The sequence below is a fragment of the Carcharhinus amblyrhynchos genome, chromosome 26, assembly GCF_965287045.1.
Source record: "Carcharhinus amblyrhynchos chromosome 26, sCarAmb.v2.hapA, whole genome shotgun sequence".
Classification (NCBI taxonomy): domain Eukaryota; kingdom Metazoa; phylum Chordata; class Chondrichthyes; order Carcharhiniformes; family Carcharhinidae; genus Carcharhinus; species Carcharhinus amblyrhynchos.
The window spans coordinates 22,059,784-22,082,173 of record NC_137349.1 but is presented as its reverse complement, the minus strand read 5'-3'; the positions used below and the strand labels follow the sequence as shown (position 1 = coordinate 22,082,173).

Here is a 22,390-nt window from a genome sequence, read left to right as displayed (position 1 = left end):
TTCTGTTTTCAGTATTGCAGTGATACAAGAGGAACAGATCGGTAGCATGGCAGATCAGCACGAATAGTGGAATGGTTAGGCTCAAGAGGCTGAGTGGATTATTCCTGTTCCTGTGTTCTTCATTTGATAGGGTTAGAGGTTTTTACTGGTTTATTGACTTGAAATGCTTTTCTTTGCTAACTGCAGTGGCATATTTCTGTCATATTCCTACCTCAACAAAAAGAACGTGCACATAATAGGAAACCTTATTGCTGAAGGAATTATACTGTTTGCATTTTTCTTCTGTAGATCCACCCTTCGCCTGAAGCCAGCCAATGTATTTCAGTCTGGAGGATGAGAGTATGCAGACTAGGAATCTATTTTGAGTGCTGTTTTTTTTGAATAAGTTGGTAGGATGCATAGCTGAATAATGTAGGATAGGTTATTTCTTTGATTGCTCTGTGAAGGGAAAGAGGCATATACCGTGAGGCATTGGAAGAAATTTACCAACTTTGGAGAGTTTGCAATGGAACTTTTTTTTTGCAATAAAAATTAATTTGCTAAAAACTTAAATGTTCTGTAGATAATGAAACTTAAAAATCTGTAATATGTTTTTTAAGGTATAATACTCATTAATCCTGTTCTGAAAATAAATCCCTTGACTTGTTTGCTGGTTCAGCCTGGTGTTTTTTAATTGACTGGTTAGGTGTATACTTCAGGACTAGCTTTAGAGCATTTGCTTTGCAAATGCATTACATTTGTAGCATCAGCTGGTAGGAGTGCTAACATCTCTAAGTCAACACTGGACAAATCACAAATGTGTTAATTAGTTGCAGCATACTGGTGTAGGATAGCATCTCTCAGTGACTTTCATTATTTTTGTGCTTGAGTTATTAGCTACGAAATTGCTATTAATCACTTCCACAAATATACTTAGTCCGTGCAATTGCTTGAAAGAAGTTTTATTCTGTTGACAACAGCAATAGCTATTATTCCTTGTGATTCTTTTTCAGTTGTGCTAAAATAACTCATTTTAAAATAATGACAATACACCAGACGCACATGCAGGAGTTTTATAGGAGATGGTGTTTGCAAGATACACATTAATGTACATTCATATCTGCTGTTACTCACTGATTCAATTCTTTACATGCGCTATTAACACTTTATTTATAATCGTGTAGCACTATGCAGACTTAGAAGGTGCAAAATTAACCACTTGATTAAACTCTGTTCAATTCTTCAAAATCTACCCCAAACCATCAGGTTCACCATGCACTATCTGCAATTGTTAATGGTTGGCTGTACACTCAGTTTTAATCGAGCAGTTGAAAGTAGTAATTGGCTACTGTTTCTTCCATGTTGTCACAAAATAGCCATATACCACCTTGACATAGATCAAAGGCAATTGTCATCTGTGCCTGAGGCATTTGAGGGTCATGGATTGGATGTAGTTCTCTTTTTAGTGGACCCAGCTGATGGTTAGAGGTCTCCAGAAGCAGATTATATTGGTTTTGTGAAGTTGAACAGACAGTCTGCAAAAGGCAGAAAATGCTGGAAAATCTCAGCAGGTCTGACAGCATCTATGGAGAAAGAATAGAGCCAACGTTTCAAGTCTGGATAACTTTTTGTCAGAGCCCCAGTCTACAAAAGGTGTGGTGTTCTTGGGTTAGCTAGCAAAATAGCTGAACTAGATTTCAACCAACAGCCTGCTCTATAAGGCAAGAAATTAATCCATGTTTTAACACCTATATTTATGTGGTATTTTAATTTTAGTAGAATCCCATGGATCTGCCCACAATATTATGTTAGGTGGAGTGTTGTGATAATCAAGGAAGCTCCATTCCTACATGAATGCATCTCTGTATAACTTGATATGCCTGTCAAAACGACAGATTCAAATGCCAAATGAAACTCAGTAAAGCAGTAATTGTGTGAAGAAGTCTTTCTTCAATTGTTCAAACCTTCATACAGTGGGCCTTGTAAAAGAAACAGGATTGTTGCATTAAGAAGTGTTATAAGCTCCGGGAAAAAGCCCAAAATTGTTTTGCGCTTAACATGTGCAATGCAGTCCACCATGTCATTAATGCAATCTTTGGTGTTCTAATGCTGCAGTGCAAAATTCTAGACCATCTCTACGGCCATTGCAGCATCAGCTAGGAAAACAGGCAGGTGGGTGAGGAGGCAGGCATTCATTAGACTCTTCAGGGTCATGGGCCTCCTCTGGCTCCTCAGTTGAAGAATGTACTGCAGCCACAATGGCATCACCTGTCCGTTCCATCATGCATCATATGACATTGACCACCTCTACATACGTTTCCATGGTTGGCTCTGCTGGAATTTCTGTTGCAGCATCCGAGAAACATACATAGAAAATAGAAGCAGGAAGGAATAGGTCATTTGGCCCTTTTGAGCCTGCTTTACCATTCATTATGATCATCACTGACAATCAAATTCTATACCCTGTTCCCACCTTCCCCACATTTCCTTCGATCCCCCTTTGCCCCAAAAGTTGTATCTCTTAGAGGTGAGTGAAAAGTGCCTTGTCATTGGGTTGATTGGCCTGATCCATTTTTCTTAACATCTTGTGCAGTCATAATCTGTTGAATCTGGTGGAAGCAGCTGACAGTTGTAGCTTTTGTCATTATCTTCCATACCTTCTCCATCATGAACATGGTCCTAGAATAGTTGGATTATATTCTTGCTTCTTCCTCAAAAACCTGAGATCAGCTGCTGTTGGAAGTGGATTCCTAGGTTTCTAATAAGCCCCGGTCCATTGGCTAGAGTTTAAGAAACATAAGAAATAGGAGCAGGAGTAGGCCATCTAGCCCTTCGAGCCTGCCCCGCCATTCAATAAGACCATGGCTGATCTGTCGTGTCTTAGTTCCACATTCCTGCCCTCTCCCCATAACCCTTAATCCCCTTGCCTATCAAAAACCTATCAACCCGCGTCTTAAATATATTTAGCGAGGCAGCCTCCACCACTTCAACGGGCAGAGAATTCCAGAGACTCACCACCCTTTGAGTGAAGAAGTTCCTCCTCAACTCTGTTCTAAACTGCCCCCCCTTTATCTTGAGGCTGTGCCCTCTAGTCCTACTGTCCTTTCTGAGCGGGAAGAGCCTCTCCACCTCTATCCTATCCATCCCATTCATCATCATATATGTCTCAATGAGATCTCCCCTCATTCTTCTAAACTCTAACGAGTACAAGCCTAGTTTATTCAGCCTCTCCTCATAGCTCAACCCCCTCAACTCTGGTATCAGCCTAGTAAACCTCCTCTGCACTCCAAGGCCAAAATATCCTTGCGTAAGTGCGGCGACCAAAACTGCACACAGTACTCCAGCTGTGGCCTCACCAGTGCCCTGTACAGTTGCAGCAAGACCTCCCTACTTTTATATTCAATCCCCCTTGCTGTGAAGGCCGGCATCCCATTTGCCTTCCTGACCACCTGCTGCACCTGCAGGCTGGGTTTTTGCGACTCATGCGCAAGGACCCCGAGGTCCCTCTGCACCGTCGCATGCTGCAGTTTTTCGCCATGTAAGTAATAGTCCTTCCTACCAAAGTGGACAACTTCACACTTGCCAACATTAAATTCCATTTGCCAGTTCCTGGCCCATTCGCCCAGCCTATCTAGATCCTTCTGCAGACTTTCCACACCCTCCGCACAATTTGCCGTTCCACCAATCTTGGTATCATCAGCAAATTTCGACACCGTATACTCGGTTCCCTCCTCCAGATCATCTATATAAATGGTAAATAGCTGAGACCCCAGCACCGACCCCTGGGGCACTCCTCTAGTCACCAACCGCCAATCCGAATAGCACCCATTGACCCCCACTCTCTGCCTCCTATTTGACAGCCAATCCCCTATCCACGCTAACACCCTACCCCCAACTCCATGCCCCCTGACCTTCTGTAATAACCTCTTGTGTGGCACCTTATCAAACGCCTTCTGAAAATCAAGAAACACCACATCCACTGGCTCTCCTTTATCCACTGCCCTAGACACATCCTCATAGAGCTCCAATAAATTCGTCAGACACGACTTCCCCTTAACAAAACCGTGCTGCGTCTGCTCTATCAGTTTGGCTGTGGTGTTGGGTGGCAAGATTGATGCTCTTGAGACTAGTGATGTTAGAGTATGTGGGGCAGTTATTAGTAATGATGACAATCTTCTTATTCTTTCGCTGAAACAGTTTGTCCATTTTAGCTGTGCTTGCAGGCTTTGCACATCCCTTCACATATTGATCTTGATGTTATCATGGTCATATGACAAGCTTAGACCAGTTTGGCTAATTTGAAGATACTGGTATAGAATTTTGGCTTATCATGAGCATTGTTCTATCGGATTTGCTGTCCTGATGGTGGGATTCATTGATGAATTTGACATGAGCAGGATTTTGTGATCGTCCTAGTTTGATTCATCATGATTTCAATGTATTTTGTATATTGAAGTGCAGAATTATATTGTTTCACTGTTTTACCATTTATAGTTCTTTTGTCTGTCCAAGGTAAATAAACTATTTGTTAGTTCAGAGTCTGAATCTCAACCTTGTGAGCATGTGTATTCGATCTGCTTTCAAGTATAGGCATTGGCAGAATTTAATTCATCCAAATAACCAACATATAGAGTTGTCTATGTCTTTTAACCTTAATATTGGGGTGAAGAAGGAATATTCTGCAGTGTTTTGAGAATGCTTGGTGATGGTGGACTTAGAAGTATCTGGTAACACTCAAAATAGGAAGTAACATTGATGTACAGGGAAAATTTTGTAAAATGAGCAGGCTTATAGTGTTTCCTTCAGATGACTAAAATACACTTATCAAAACGTGCAGTTGAATCATTTCCAGCAAAAATTATACATTACTGAGAGAATATGGTTATCTAAAATATTTTAAAACAACACAACTTCTTTTAAAAGTGGTTTACTGCATGGCAGTCTTTGAACCCTGAAATATCTTCTTTTCAAAATGTGCAACAAAGGGATGATCATATTTGTTTTAACCACAGTATGTCCATATTTACAGCACTGAAACAAATCATTCAGCCCAACAAGTCCATATAAAAGTCTGAAGTCAAATCACTTAGTAGTTTGCATTTAAGCCCAGTTATTTCACAGCACAAAAATATCAGTGTGGTGCGTTGACCACTAGGTCATGACCTCCATACCTCTGCTACAATGACATCTGCAATAGAGTTGTGAAGATAGTGGACATTGACAATAGCACTTGGGAGGTGGTCACTGAAGCTCATGCCCTATGGATGCTGACTATTTGGAGGGGCATTGTGGAAGAGCCTAGTAAAGACCAAAAGCTCAGCTGGCTGAGATGAGGGCCGAGAGAAAATGGTGAAAAGGGTCTTCCCTTGCAGAAAATATGATTGAGACTGCTATATCCAGGTAGGGCTGCTGAGCTACACCAAGCAATTCTCAACACCACTGACCCACACTGTAGCACAAGGATTGTCTTTTGAGACAGGAGGCTGGCAATCAAACTTAACAATTGTATCCTGTACCATTTGGAGGTTCTGTCAAAAATAGCTTACCTAAGACATTGAAGTGTCTTCTGAAAACCCATGCCACTTATGTTTAAAGGAGAATAAGAAATAAAGGGAGGAGTAGACCGTTTTGTTCCTTGATTCTGCTCTGCCATTCAATAAGATAATGGCTGATTGGGTTATAGCCTTAACTCCAATGTAGTCCTTTTGAATTATTCATCCTAACTGTTATACTTAATGATGTTATATGATTCCACATATTATAGCATGATTATGAGGCAGTGAACTTGTGCATTCAGCTCACCTAAACAGCTCACGTAGCACTCACAATTTGACGTCATCTTAATTGCTAACTAGATTGTTGCCTTGTTTTTTTTCCCCCTCAGGAACTTATTGCTATCAACATTGTTTTACCCAGTATATGAATATTGAATTTTATTTCTGTCTAAAAGGCTTAATGAACATGAAAAAATGGGGCCTCCTCTACCCAGGTTCAAAAGTCTTTACCAGTACTACAATTGGCATTAATATATCAGGAGAACTGTCAGATGAATAATGCATAGCATAGAATGTATTCAAGTACATTGAGTGGGCTTGCAATATAGTTCCTATATTTTGATGCCATTATAAGGGGTAGCTTCCTTTTGTAAATAACCCATACTATGCCTAATTTTGACTTTTTAAAGCATTGCAGTTACCATAATTAAGACCTGTACCATTTGGAGATTCTATCAAAAATAGTTTGTTATGAGGCATTGAGGTGTCTTCTGAAAATAGGTCAAACACAGAAGATTTTAAAAACCTTATTTTTCTTTCTTTGTTTTAGTTTTGAGACCTTGGTAGTTTTAGAAACAGGGTGAAATTTCACCCATGATTTGAGTAAATGGAGAAGTTCCAAGAGTTGGCAGTCATCTATAAGTAGCTACTTAAACTGTTTTTCAAACAGCAGAAGAAAATTCATCATAAAATTCTGAAATTGGTAGCTCATGTACAATTAGAACTGTAGAAAACTTGCAATTTATTAAGGCTGTTAATGCGACAGTTACCTGTTAAAATAAGGGTCTGAATTTTATGAATGGATGAAAGAAAGAAAAAAAATTGCATTCATATTCCACCTTTTATGTTGTCAGGATCTCCAAAGGATTTTTCAAAATGTTCATATCCAATGAAGTGTTAATAGCTTGTTGATTTTGTTAAAGATACACAGGTGATGGACATTTTTGATTGAAGATAGGATCACTGTTATAATTCAGGTCAGAAGCTCTAAAGTATGCCTGCGTCATAAATTTTGCAATTTAAATTTTAGCTAGGATAAGCATAAGGTGTTTCACTTCAGGTATCATTCAACTGATCTATTAGGGTACTTTTATCAAATAAAGTTTATTTAAGAATATAATTAACATATAGCAAAAATGTTTACCAATTACAAATGAGGAAGAAAAACTATGATATTGTATAAACCCATGACAAATGTATGAAATGTTCCAACCAAACAACCCTCCTTAAAACCATTGCCACAGGTTTAGCGCAGGAAATACAAATGCTTATGTGATGCTGGAGCTTAGTCCTTTGGTTAGAGAATTGAAATTCCGACTTTTCCAGCCTTGTAACTTCCAGCAGCCCTTGAGGTAGAGATAATGCCACTGCTGGCCTCTAGTTCTCAGCCAGCAAACAATTGTAAGAGGCAGAATTCTCATTCTAGGAAGGCAAGAATAGCTGCTTTTATCTAGCCAGCAGAATTTACAATACCAGGAAGAGAGAAAAACATTGCTTTTCAGTCCGATGTTCAAACACCTTCTAAACTAAAACAGCAGCCCAAAATTGAAAATGAAAGAGTTCCTGTCACCTGACCTGTCAATCATTCATTCTCCAACAATTTAAGGTCATGAAAAAAATCCCAGAAAGTACCTGTGGCCCAGAGTAAAAATAAACGAAAATCCCATTTAAACCATTGAAGCAGCAATAAAAGGACTCCTAAGCAGGCAGCTGGTGCCACCATGAAACTAAACAGCCTGCTTACAAATTGCAGACAGCATGATTAAAAAAATACATTTCTTAAAAGACACTAGCGTCGCAATTCCAAAAACAACATTTTCATTTGATTTGCTAAATTTTCTTTAAAAGTTTTATCTTTTTCTACTTAACCCCTTTTAAGGAGCTGTCAATGAGTTAATTAATTTGTCCATTTGTCTTATTGGTACCCAAAAGAATATAAATAGAGTCTGCTGGGACATTGGATAGTAGTGGGGAGGCAGAGATCTGTAAGACTGCATCCTATGAATAACTCTATTATCAAGGCACAGAATTATTCTTGTCTTAGATCGTACATTACCATCTGATTTGAATCCATTTAACATTAAATGTTTTTGAAGTATTGTCACTATTATAAGGTAATGAAGCACAGCAATCAATTTGTGCATCATAAAGACCCACAAATAGCACTAACAAAAATAACTACATCTATTTTAGTGGTGTTGGTTAAGAGGGGAAATACAAGCTGTGCCTTCTCACATAATGCCATGGGATTTTTTACATCACTTGGGAAGGCAGGTGTGGCCTTGGTTTTAAAAATCACACCTGAAAGATAACATTTTTTATTTGTATTCCCTCTAACTTCCTTTTTCTGTGTTCAGCCTTTAAGATGGCTGCATACCCATGCAGCATCCCTTCAGTACTATCAGTCTAGATAATGTGTTAAAGTCTCTGGATTGAGACTTAAATATACAACAAACTGGGACTGGGCCAAAATTTGGTCCTAAATTGTTAGGATATATCGATAAATATTCAATACTAAATGATATAATAGACAAAATGGACAATCACAATAAAATAAATTATTTATTAATGGTAGCATATAACACAGCTTAAATCATTTTAGTCTTCAAATCAGATCACAAAAGATGTTGCGCCTGTGCGTTGGACCATTTTTGTGGACAACATTCTTGGGACGAAATCTTGTAGAGATGATCATGGCCGTTGGAGAATTGGTGAGACTGGGCTGCACCCTTTTCCAGAGGATGGGTCCCATGATCAGGCACTGAGTGCCTTTGATTGATGGACCCCTCTAGGAATCCATAAGCAACTTGCATGGGTTTGCTTTTTGTGCTGCTTGTATTGAAAACCTATCTGCCTGCTGCTGGGCTAATACTGGCGGTGATGAGAAGAGGCCCTCAAATAGGCATTTGATACATATAAATGAACAAGGACCAGGAATAGGCCATTCAGCCCCTTGAACCTGCTTTGTTATCTTAAGATCATAGCTGATTTGATCGTAAGCTCAAATCTGCACTCTGTCTACCCTGATAACCTATCATCCTCTTACCTGCCAAGAATCCATTCATCTCTGCCTTAAAAATATTCAAAGACTCTGCTTCCATCACTTTTTTTAAGCAAAAGAGTTCCAAAGACTCACCACCCTCTGTTTTGTTTTCCCCTCATCTGTGTCTTAAATGGGTGACCCCTTATTTTTAAACAGTGACCACTTGGTACAGTGCAGAAAAACTGTCCATAGGGTCTTCTTGCCACTGACTTAATCCAGGTGAAGTTGGGAAGAGGTGGGACCCTCATATACCACTGTCCTGCCTGATTTACTGCCTCCTTGCCACGAAGCTTATGAAGAGCAAAAAATTCTCACCCTTATGCAGTGATTTTACCAAAAAAATTCTAAGTGCAGAGCAAGTATGAAAATGGGAGAGTTTCAGATTCATTTATTGGGGGAGTTTAAAAAGTGCAATCTTCTGCCACTTTGTGCAAATTTTTTGCACAATCTGTTTTCCGCCAGCAGAGGGAAGGATTGAGGGCCTAAGTTTGCCTGACCCCGACAGCTGACATTAGAGGGGGCAATCACTCGTGTAGATCTCTCTGTTCTGTGAACAGAACAGAGTTCTGCCAGTCACTTCCACCGCCTGGATATTGGTGTTTTCCGCCACCCCCCCAATCCCCGATTCCCAGAGGGCTTCAATGGCCTCTAGTCCTACCAACAAGGCCATCATGACAAGCCCCTGTTGATGGGGACCATGTGTGATCCTTGCTGATGAGGACCTTCATCTGCGAGGCTGCTAAAGCATGTAAGCACAGACAATTGTATGAATTAAATATTATAATCAGCCTTGTGCCCTTTCTGGGCAAGAGACAGATCTCACCGGAGATCCGGGCCTGGTATGATCTTGTGGTATGGTATGAACCATCAGCCGGCAGGACAAGAAGTTAAGATTCCTCCTTAGTGCCTAAACCTTCTTGCATGAAAGTGTAGCTTGTGATGTGATGTACCAACAAATTTTTAAATGGCCAGGACAGGGATCCAAGCCTCAAAGCTCAGAAATCTAAACCTCAGACCTCAAATCTGAAATATAGAACATAGAACATAGAACACTACAGCACAAACAGGCCCTTCGGCCCACGAGTTGCACCGATCACATCAACACCTACCAATCTATAGACCTATCTATAACCCCCAATCCCATAAAACCCCATATACTCATCCAGAAGTCTTTTAAAAGACCCCAGCGAGTTCGCCTCCACCACCACTGACGGCAGCCGATTCCATTCACTCACCACCCTCTGAGTGAAAAACTTACCCCTAACATCACTTCTGTACTTTCCTCCCCGCACCTTAAATCTGTGTCCTCTCATAGCGACCATTTCAACCTGGGGAAATAGCCTCTGAGAATCCACCCTATCTATTCCTCTCAACATTTTATAAACTTCTATCAGGTCGCCTCTCAACCTTCGTCTCTCCAGAGAAAAGAGACCCAGCTCCCTCAACCTAACTTCATAGGGCATGCCTCCCAGTCCAGGCAACATCCTTGTAAATCTCCTCTGTACCCTTTCAATAGCTTCTACGTCTTTCCTATAGTGAGGCGACCAGAACTGCGCACAGTACTCCAAATGAGGCCTGACAAGGGTCTTATAAAGTTGCAGCATTACCTCCCGATTCCTAAACTCAATCCCTCGATTAATGAAGGCCAGTACCCCATACGCCTTCTTGACCACCTCTTCCACCTGCGAGGCCGATTTAAGAGTCCTGTGGACCCGGACCCCAAGATCCTTCTGCTCTTCAACACTACTAAGACTCCTGCCCTTGATAGTGTACTCGTTCATCCCGTTGGTCCTGCCAAAATGGACGACTACACATTTATCCGCGTTGAAGTCCATCTGCCACTTCTCTGCCCAGTCCTGCATCCTATTTATGTCCTGCTGCAACTTTTGACATCCTTCCAGACCATCCACAACACCACCGACCTTCGTGTCATCAGCGAACTTACTTGCCCATCCCTCCACTTCCTCATCCAGGTATACTATACCAAACCTGTGAAGTTTGCTTTTGGTTGAAGAATGAAAACAGTTTAGAGGTAGCTCGTTTGATTGAAAAAATATTTCTTTTACAAAGAAACTGGTGAAAGTAACCCTTAAGTACTTGATTTGAATCCTTAACACCTGGGCATCTTTGCATGTCTGATTCTTTGATGATAATACATTTTTTGGTCACTGCTGGTTTCAGAAAAAGCAGTTTGCAATATAATTGTTAGGCAACAATACATGCTGGAAACAGCTCATTAATTAGACAGTGTACTGCTAATTAAGATCATAACCTGAATAAATGGCATTATTCTCGGCGCAGCAAATTCTTAAATTTGCTGCCCTGCGGAGGGGTCGTAGGGTCGTGGGGGGGGGGGGGGGGGGGGGAGGTGGGGAGGTGGGGGGGGGGAGGGGGGAGTGGAACACGTGTAATTGAACCTTGCTTTAGTGCGCATTTTCTGATCCAAAACTGTATTTCAGGCCTCAATCACAACCTTTCATGCCTCGTAACAGTTTGAGAACCTGAGAGAGTGAACATATGTTGGTCTTTTAAGAAAAAGAGAGATTTGCAAATTTTAGTCTAATTGCATTAGAATTTTGCTGTTTCATAAGTTGTCAAAATTTTGCCTGATTAGTACTTTAGAAGAGTTTCTTCTCCATAGTTTTTCTGAAAGTCCTCTATCATGCCAGTGAAGCTGAGAAGTAAAGCATCTTGACTGGCTGAGTTGACTGTAACAATGATGGATAGTATTTAACATCTTGCTTCTGAGCTTTCCTTGGAGTTCAATTTACAAATAAAACTCATTTCAAGTTACAGATTTTTAAAAAGTATTTCAAGAAAACAAAACTTCAAGAGGTTTTCTGCAGCCACGAGCAAAGTGATCCTATCACATTTTGGAGACTGAAGTGGTAGATGCTGAACTCGCATGTTGCGCAAGCAAAATGCTAAAGAGAAGAAAAGAATGAGAATTTTTCAAACACCAGAGCACAAACATTTTTGAAAACTGCTATTAAAGAGTAAGTCGGGTGGAAAATTTTATTTCGTACATTTCTTACCTTTTTGATCTCCTAATTTGTGGAGATCATGCTATTAAAACAAGCCACAGTATTAAATGTTAAAAGAAATTGAAATGAATACAGCAATTATCCAAGTATCAAAACATACTAATCTGGCTGAGTAGTTCTAAATTGTGAACCCACAGCTCCGAATATCGGTAATTAAAATCTGTTGTTAAACTGGCTCGGATTTGAAAGCTGTAGGTCAACAGTACAGATAGTAGATGTTAACATGGACCTGGACTTGTACTTCTCACCTAGCTGTTGAGGATTTTAGATCAATATTAGAATGTCAGTGACCTGCAACATATATGGGGGGAGACAATAACCTAGTGGTACTATTGTTAGTCTATTAATCCAGAAACTCAGCTAATGCTCTGGGGACTTGGGTTTGAATGCCACCATGGCAGCTGGTGGTATTTGAATTCAATAAACAATATCTGGAATTAAGAACCTACTGGTGACCATTAAACCATTGTCGATTATCGGAAAAACTCATCTGGTTCACTAATGTCCTTTTATAGAAGGAAATCTTCCGTGCTCATCTGGTCTGGCCTACATGTGACCCCAGAGCCACAGCAATGTGGTTAACTCTCAATTGTCCTCGGGCAACTAGGGATGAGCAATAAATGCTGGTTAGCCAGTGACGCCCATGTCCCATGAATGAATTAAAAAAAAATACAACAGGCTGTAATCTGGCCAAGTTTAGCAATTTGCAGCCTTGGCTAAAGATGAAGAAAGCAATCTCTTTTTCCAACTAATTGCAAATAATCTAATTTCCACAGAATTTATCAAGATTCTACTTCAATTTTAAATGAATTACTTATTATCTGAAATTTACAGAATTCTTTTAGCAAATAAATGAGAAATATACATTTTATATAGTGAAAATATGATCTGAATAAAAATTAAAAGTACAGACTTGTCAGTTTAGTATTGACTTTTCCTGGTTTTGGTACAAAATTGTAAATTATAATGTACATGGGCTGCTTAGTTCATTTTTATTTATAAAATCAATTTTCCATAAAGGCAAACTAACATCTTCTAGTCTATCTGTATTAATAAGGAGTAATCTTAAATAATTTCTGCCTGAATATATGAAAACTTCTATTTCACTATTGCATACACAATCAGATTTGAATACTTTCATTAGGATTTTTCCCCTTCCTAACCTTTTGTGGATTTTGACAGGAATTTAGAAATTAACAAACATTTCTATAGTACCTTTTAATGTTGAAAATATATCCAGGTTCACAGATGCATATGTCTCTGTCACAGCTTTGAACTACATTGTGCTTTAGCATAAATTAATATCATAGCCAAGAAATTATAACACCTTTTTAAATGTATGATTGCTTACAGAATATGAAAACCATTGGGATCAATTTTCTAAATATAGAGGTTAGGCTTGCATATTTTTCCTGAGTGATAACAAATTGAAGAGGAATGTGATGCATGACTGGGTTGTGTAATATTGACAGGTGCACTGTCTTTAAAGTCCTGAATTTTATTGCCTGCAGAATAATGTAAAATAACAGTGCTCATGTATTTCAAGCTGACATATTGGTAGTACATTTGTCAGAAAGTTCCCAGACCATAACCAGAAATGTTATTTAAAATAATCTATGTTGTAAATCATGTAGCCTTTTTGTAAAGCAATACAATTAACCAAAACACAGTCTGCATTTATATAACATCTTATTACATCCTCACATTGATTATGAAGCAAAATGAGATAATTAATTACTTGCAAAGTGCAGTCGTTATTGCTATGTGGCATCCAATATGTGAATAAACAAATTGAGATAAATGATCGGTTAGTGTGATTTTGGTTGACATGAGTATTTTGGCCAGGATGCCTGGACAATATCTTTTTTTTTTGACAGAGGTCATGGGGTTTGACACCTGAATATATGGATAGGGCCTACCTCCATCATCCCATCTGAATAGCAGTGTTTCTTTAATATTGCACTGAAACATCAGTCTCTATTATGCGCTCAACTCATTGAGTACAACCAGCTACCTCAGAGGCAGAAGTAGTCAACTTGTGACTTTAAGTACCATTTTGATTTTTGGGAAGGTGATTAAAAACATAATCAAGGAGAGTTATTTTAAGGACTTTGGCTTTAAAAAAAAATTAAGGAGTGTGTTCAGAGGGCAGTGTCTTTGGGTAAAATCTCTACTTTCACATCTTCCATCCTGATCTAACCCATCATCAGTGCCAATGTTGGGAGGGCAGAAACTGCTAACTGAGTTCAAGACTGCAAAAGGAATTTGGTACCAAAGATTTTGAAATAATTTGGCCGAGGAAATAGGGAACTTTGTGCAGGATGAGCTAAAAGCCATAAATTTCCAGATGAGGTATATCGAAGCAAGTTAGAATGTCAGTGTGAGCGCGGGAGAAATCCGACTTGGATGAAAGCATTAATGGGAGATAACTGCTGTCATTTAGCCATACTTGTATAATTTATGCTGCTAGGTTCATCGTATTTATGGGTGAGAATGGGAAATATTGTCCTTTTTGTTGAAAAGCTTAAAAAGAAATTGTTAAAAGCACACTGGGTACGAAACCACTAGCTCTTGTGGGGCAATGGATTTGAGATTCTGGGTGGAATTTTACCAGCATGTCTGCCTTAGTTTTGCACGATCCTGCCCGAGGCCAAAGGAGAATGCCATTCTCCAAGCCGAGCCCCGCCCCTGAAATGGGGCTGGCATGCCGGTAGAATTCCGGCCTCTCTTTCTCGAATATTTTAAAGTGAGATCCTGAACAATGGGTATATTGAACAGAATATCTCCATTTAATGTTATGTAAATAATTATTCATTGTTAGATAATGCATGTGCTATAAAAAGTATAAATGAAAAAAGATTATGGGATTGACCTTGCTGACTTGAAACAAATGCTAGAGAGAATGGAAATCTTCAAGATGAATTGGCTGGATTCAAGCCACCAACTGTCAGACATAGCTACAAAAATGGAAATACAAGTGCAGAGGGAATCTAAGGCCTCCTAAAAAAAAAAAAGGGGACATCTCAAAATATAATGCTTTGAACAGAATATGGAAGTCTGCAGTGTAGGAGTGCCAACTTTTTTTGAATGTTCATAAATGTTCTTGAAAGGTGGATAAGATCTGTAGAACTGTCAAGCTTTGAAGATGTTGAAATCCCCAGCCTTAATAGGCTGTATCAACAAGAGTTAGAATAGAAAAATCTGGTCTAGCAGTTACAATAGCTGTTTGCTAACTTTACCCAAGGGGTACCATCGTGCCATTGTTAATGCTTGACTGCCACAATTTTATTATCATCTCAGTAGGCAATCTTAAATTCACAGCTTCATTGTCAGCTCAGAGTTGATAAAGAATTAGCTGACTTTGTGGGGTAATGAATACAAGAGTGTTTGTTTTACAAATGATTAAGTACTTAAGTAGTTAGCACCACTGCCTCACAACCCCAGGAACCTGGGGTTTAATTCCCAGCTTGGGTCACTGTTTGTGTCTGCGTGGGTTTCTTCTGGATGCTCCGGTTTCCTCCCACAGTCTAAAAGATGTACTGGTGAGGTTAGGTATGTTGGCCATGCTAAATTCTCCTTCAGTGTATGCGAACAGGCGCCAGAGTGTGGTGATTAGAGAATTTTCACAGTAACTTTTGCAGTGTTAATGTGAACTTACATGTGACACCACTAGTAAGTGAACTTTAAACTCAAAGGCATTTGAATGTTTTGAATGGGCTTTAGTGATTGGGTCTTTTTCAATATGGGGATGCTATAATGGATATTTAGAATTTTACTTAATCTGAACATCGCTTCTGAGTTCTGCCCATGGATACTGTGTGAGTTGGCATGAAGGATGTAAGGGCAATGGCTGACTTACAACGAGTTGTCATTAAATTGTCATAGGCCTATAAAGGGACAAGGTGGATGGGGGGCATGGGTTGACATGGATGAGACATGGGGAGTGGGGTAATGTGAAGGGTGAAGCTAAAGGGTCTAATATTTAACAAAAAACTTGGACAAACTCCCAGAGAATCAAGATGGACATTTGAACTTGCCCACCTTGTCACTCAGTCACCATTATAGCTGTCTCCAATCTCGGTTTGGGAGTGGTGGGCCTGAACCTATTCCATACTGACCCCCAAAGAGTGAAAACCTTGCCTTTTTGGGTGAGTTTCTCCAGAATTGGGCAAGGCAAGCCAGGAACTTATGACTTGGGTATGAAAATCAAGACCTCAGAGTGGCAGCAGGTGGGAAATGGTGTTTCACAAGGATCAGTGTGAAGGCCACTGCTGACCACAAGTTACAGTAACAATTTGGAGTTTGGAATCAAAAACATAATTTCTAAATTTATGAATGACACCAGTTTGGGAGAATAGTCAAAACTGAGGGATATTGAAACAAATGGAAAGATATAACTTGCATCATGGGCAAATAATTGGCAAACGAAGCTCAACAAAGATAACTGTGTGGTAGTACATTTTGACAGGAAGAATAGGGGGGTAACTTCCTACTTGGAAGATGCAATAGCGAGGGTAGAGAAACAAAGGGATCTTGGAATACAAATAAAAGTTGTGCCATTGATTAGAAAGACAATAAAAAATGCAAGCCGAGCACTAGATTTTATTGCTAGAGGAATAGAATTGAAGAATTGAGAAGTTATGCTGAACCTGTATCGTACCTTGTTTAGACTGCAGTTGGGGTACTGTACAGAGTTCTGCTTGCTATGATAAGGATATAGAGGTACTGGAGAGACTCAAGTGAAGATTTACCAGAATTGTAGCCAATAGGCATAGATATTTTTATCCAGGAAGGATTGACAGGAGGGTTTCTTCTCCCTTGAAAAAAGAAGGCTGACGATGACCTAACACAGGTCTTTAAAGTTATGAAAGGATTGCGTCGAAAGGTTGCAGAGAAAATATTTCCTTCTGTGGAGAAGACCTTAATTGGAAGCCATCATCATAATATAGTTACAAAGAAATCTAATAAGAAACATCTTCATCCAATGTTGTAAGAATGTGGAAATTGCCGCTACAGAGAAGGTTGAAGCATATAATATAGTTCGTAGAATCCCTACAGTACATACAGAAGCCATTCAGCCCATCTAGTCTGCACTGACCACAATCCCACCCAATTCCCATTTAGCATGGCCAATTGACCTGCGCATCTTCGGACTGTGGGAGGAAACCGAAAACCCAGAGGAAACCCACAGATATATCTAACAGAAAATCAGACAAGTATGTAAGGAGAGGGAATAGGTAGTTGTGATAGTAGACTGAGAAATTATGGGAGTTGGCTTGACTGGAGCATAAAGACTGAATGAACCATTTGGACTAAATGGCTTAATTCTGTGTCGTTTATGCTCTGTAATCCTGTGTAATATTCTTAAATCTTCTAAAGGAATCAAAATTGGTAAATAATTTGACATTCAGATATGGGCATGCAGTGGGGCCAGTGGGTGCATGGTGGTGTGTGCAAAAGGAGGAAATGGGAAGCACGATGAGATTCGAAAAGACATTGGCGATTGGAATGCTGTGTTGTTTGTGGCATGAGCTAACAGTTGACTGCAGAATGAAGCATTGGAAGTATCACAGTCTGGCCTGCTGAGGATTAACTGTTCTTTTTGATGTTTTTTAAAGTAATTCAGCTGATTATTTTCTTAATCATGAAGATGTAGTTCTGTAAAAGGACATGATTCACATCTTATGTATTGTAGATATTGGCCTTTTCAGTGTATCAAAAACTATACATTTTACAGATTGACATTTACACCCCACCCACCTCCACACTAAGCAGTCAGTTCTAACACATAATCTTTACACTCTGCCTCCACACATGATGTTACTAAGTAGAATTCTGGTGCACAAGGGATTTGTATAAAAGAATTCATGTTCAAAATGCACCTCCTACCTTCCTTGCTTAGTAGCAGACTACTTGTTACAATGGATTTCTTCTGATTTTTTGCACCTTGTTGCATTTAAAATGCTATTGTACATTATCATTTAATCCATTGGTAGGTGTGCATAGCTATTAGCATTAAACCAATTCCAAACATTAACTCATACTTCCACCCACTGGTATACACATTTCTGGGAAGTTGGGGATGGGGGCAAATGTGGCATGCTTTGCTGGAGAGTTTTGTGTTGGAATGATGAATTTTAATTCAGGTAGTACTATTTTTTGCATTTCATAATATAATTTTAATTTTTTAAATTGTTATTTGGGTTTACCCATATTTGCGACATCCAACCAGTAAAGGCGGCCTCAACTGTGACACTTGCATACCACTTTCATACTTTACTTTAAGAAAGCACTATCCTTTCTCTAATCCATCTCCTTGCTCCTTTTCTCAAGTCACATAAGGGTTCTCCTTCCCCTCAGTTTGTGCTGACTCCTTATTAAAATCAAATAACACAGAAGTAATCATTTGGCCCAATTTGTTTGTGCCAGCTCTTTGAAAGAACTATTCAATTACTCTCATGAACTTGCAATTTCTTTTTATTCCTTCATGGGATTTGGGCAGTGCTGACAAGGCCAGCACCTACTACCCCTAATTGCTCCTGAGAATGTAGTGGTGGCATTGAATGAATGATTGCAGTCCATATTGTGCAGGTACACCCATAATGCTGTTAGTGAGGTGATCTGGGGTTTTGACTGAGCAACATGGAGGAATGGTGATATAGTTTCAAATCAGAATGGTGTGAGAGTTGGAGGGGAAATTTCAGGTTTTGGTAATCCCATATGTTTGCTCCCATTTTTCCCCAGGAGTAGGAATTGTAGTTTTGGAAGGTGTTGTTAAAGAAGTCATAATGATTTACCTCAATGTTTCTAGTAGATAGTACGTGTTGGTTGGAATTTTGCTGCCCCTATCCCGCCATGGGAATTGGAGCAGATGACAGGCAGACCGTGGGAAGGTCTGTTGACTTCAGATGGGATCTTACAGTTTCAGGACAAGCGAGACCATAAAATCCTGCCCATTGTGCCAGTTGTGGGGAGAGTGAATGATTAAGGTGGTGGATGGGTGTCAGTTAGCAGGCATTTTGTCCTGGATGGGGTTGAGCTTCTTGCATTTTGGTGGAACTGCTCTCATCTAGTATTCCATCACCCTGCTGACTTATTCTATGCAGGTAGCTAACAGGCTTTGGGGGCTCACAACTTGGGTTATTTGGTGCAAAATTCCCAGCTTTTGACCTGCTCTTGTAACCACAGTATTTATGTGGCTGATATAGTTAAATTTCTGGTTAATGGTAACTCTTTTTGACGTTGATAATGGGGATTCAGTGATAGTACTGCCATTGAATGTCTTGGGGACATGGTTTGGTTCTCTTTCGTTGGAGATTTATTATTGCCTGACATTTTTGTGTGGCACAAGTTGTTGCTTGCCACCTGTCAATCCAAGCCCGAATTTTGTCCAGGTGATGCTGCATGCTATCACTTTCAACTGATTGGAAATGATGCAGTTTGAAATGAGACAGAATTAACTACTTAAAACCCAGGGCCATCTTCCAAGGTGAAAGTGAAAGAGAACCAAGTCAGCCTCAGAGATATAGGAACATAGGAATTAAGAACAGAAGTAAGCAAATTCAGCCCTTTGAGACTGTTCAGCCATTCAATCAGATCTCTCCCTGGTGTCAAATTCACCTCCCCACCTGTTCCCCATATCCTTTTTATTTTTTTTTAATTAGAAATATATCTAGCTACTCCTTGAAATCATTAAACAATTTAGACTCCATCGCACTATGGAGCAGTGAGTTTCACAAATTCACCACCCACTGTGGGAAATGGCTCCTCCTCACCTCAGTTTAATCCACCGCCTTTCAAACTATAACTGTGACCTCTTGTTCGAGATTGCCCCATAAAAGGAAACATTTGGTCTACATTTATTTTGTCAATACCTTTTAAAATGTTATATATCTTGATTAGATCCCTTCTCATCTTTCTAAACTCCAACTAGTATAACTGATTTAATTTCCCTCATACGATAACCATTTCATCCCCAGAATCAATCTGGTGAACATCCTCTGAACTGCTTCCGGGCCACCAAAATCTTTCTCGAGTAAGGAGACCAAAATTGGATACAGTACTCCAGATGTGATCTCACCAACACTCTGTACAATTGCAACACTTCTCTACTTTTATACTCCAGTCGCTTTGCAATAAATGCCAATATCCCATGCTGCACCTACTTGCCCACTTTCTACGATTCATGAATGTAGACACCCAAATCCTTCTGTCCGGATGCATTTTAAATCTACTTTTAACTTAGGTAATAATTTGTCTTTCTTTTTTTTCTGCCAAACTGGCTAACCGCACACTTACCCACATTAAACTCCATCTGCCAAATTTTGGCCCATTCTGCCAGTCTATCTATATCTGTCTGAAACTTCTTTATCGTCTTCACTGCCTGCTTTCCCACCTATTTTAGTATCATCCACAAATTTTGCTAAACTGCGCTCTGTCTCTGCTTGCAGACCATATTTATATAGATTGTAAACAGTTGAGGTTCAAGGACTGACCCCTCCGGCACCCTGCTACTTTTATTTCACCAGCCAGAGAGGGATCCATTTATCCTGAATCTCTGCTTTCGGTCAGTCAGTTAATCCTCAATCCAATCTAGTATTCTACCCCCAAACCCCTGCGATCTCACCTTCTGGATCAGTATCTTGTCAAGTGCCTTCTGGAAGTCTAGATATTCCACACCCACAGGTTCCTCACTACCCACCTTGCTAATTATCTCCTCAAAGAATTCAAGCAAGTTTGTCAAGCATGACTTGTCCTTCATAAAACCATGCTGACAATGGTGGATTGAGCTTTGTCTTTCCAAGTGCTCATTCATCTCCCGCTTAATGATTGCTTCCAGCAACATCCCCACCACAGAGATCAATGTAACCAGCTTATAGTTTTCTACTTTGTCTCTCTCCATTTTTGAATAGGGGCATTACGTTAGCGTGCTTCCAATCCACTGGGACCTTACCAGAATCCAAAGAATTTTGAAATATCACAACCAGTGCATCCAGTATCTCTGCTGTTACCACCTTTAATATTCAAGGGTGCAGATTATCAGGTCCCGGAAATTTATCTGCCTTTAATCCCATTAGTTTATTTAATACCTTCTTGCTAGTGATGGTTATTGTAGCAAGTTCCTCTGCATTAACTATAATTCTTGGAAAATCTTCATTATTCTCTACAGTGCAGACAGAGGCAAAATATTGGTTTAGTGCCTCCGCCATCTTTGTGTTCCCCATTAATATCTCACAAGTATTGTCCTCTAAAGAACCAACACTTACTTTAGCTATTCTCTTCTGTTTTATATACTTATAGAAGCTGTTGGAATCTGTTTATGTTTTCTGCTCATTTTCTTTCAAAGTTCATGTTCATTTTTTGATTCTATTTTGGTATCCTTTTGCTGAATCTTAAAGTTCTCTAATTCTCCAGCTTACCACTAGCTTTTGCAGTTTGGTATGACCTAGATTTTTTATGCTCTAGCGCTCCTGGCATTTTGCATTTATATTTGTAATTTTCAGTTTGTTACGTCAATGTTGACTTTTCTCTGTTGTATTTAACTACTTATTGTCATTAACCTCTATAAATGGAGCAATTTATTGCTCTGAAACTAATGAGTGGAAAAACCAGGAAATGAGGATAAATCTGAGGGCAATCCTCAACATTAGTTTCCTGAGCCTATTTTCTAAAAAGCACTTCAGTGATGAGCATAAAAATATAATCCTATTCAAGTTGTGGCAATAGAAAATATGGTTGGTGATTTTTTTTGATTGTAACTAGAAACAGCAAGGGTATTCTGCCTGTTTTAATCCATTGTGGTGAAGACGGAGAGGATCAATGATCATCTTGAATGTCGCAGTAATGTGTATTAGGTTTTGTAAACTTTGGCTGTTCTGAGAAAATTAGAGGTTTCATGAAGTTTCCAAAGGGAATCTGAGGTTTTTTTTGTCCACAGTCGGTGACACTTTTAGCATTTCAAATATACCAATATTTATTTTCCATACCACATGAACTGCCACCACTGCTTTTGGCAATTCTTTATTAACATTATGAAACAAGTGATGGGGGACATGAATTATGATGGAAATATATGTGCATACTAGTTTATACTGTATATTTTTCAAGCACAGTCATTAATATCCTGTTCTGCTAAACAAAATATGGTGTACTTCATCGCTGATGATATTGATGGCAATTGCATTATTGGAACAAACACAAAATTCAAATAAGCCTTCAGACTAAAAAATTGTTCTGTAGCATTGAATAGTCACCTTCCTGCTGCATGATCTTCTGCATTTGTTTTATAAACGATTTGAAAATCATTGATTCCAATTACAATTTCTTCATACTCAGCATATTAAAAGCATGCCAACATGTTTTGTAAGAGGAATTAGATATAACAGCTAATGGTAGAACAGTTAAGATTTTGAAACATTTGTGAAGAAGCTTTTAAAGCTGAATAGAAAGGCAGTATAAGTTTAAAAGGAGAATTCCATCATAACTTTTGTACCCTTGAACTCTCCTAGTGCTGACCATATGCATAATTAAATTAAGTCTCTGTTGATTAG

General features: G+C 39.3%; 1 protein-coding gene across 1 annotated transcript in view; it reads left to right on the top strand.

Moving 5' to 3' along the window:
* Positions 1–22,390, top strand: part of LOC145358503 (protein unc-13 homolog A-like) — a 367,395-nt gene that overhangs the window by 50,774 nt on the left and 294,231 nt on the right. The gene's annotated exons all lie outside the window — the stretch shown is intronic.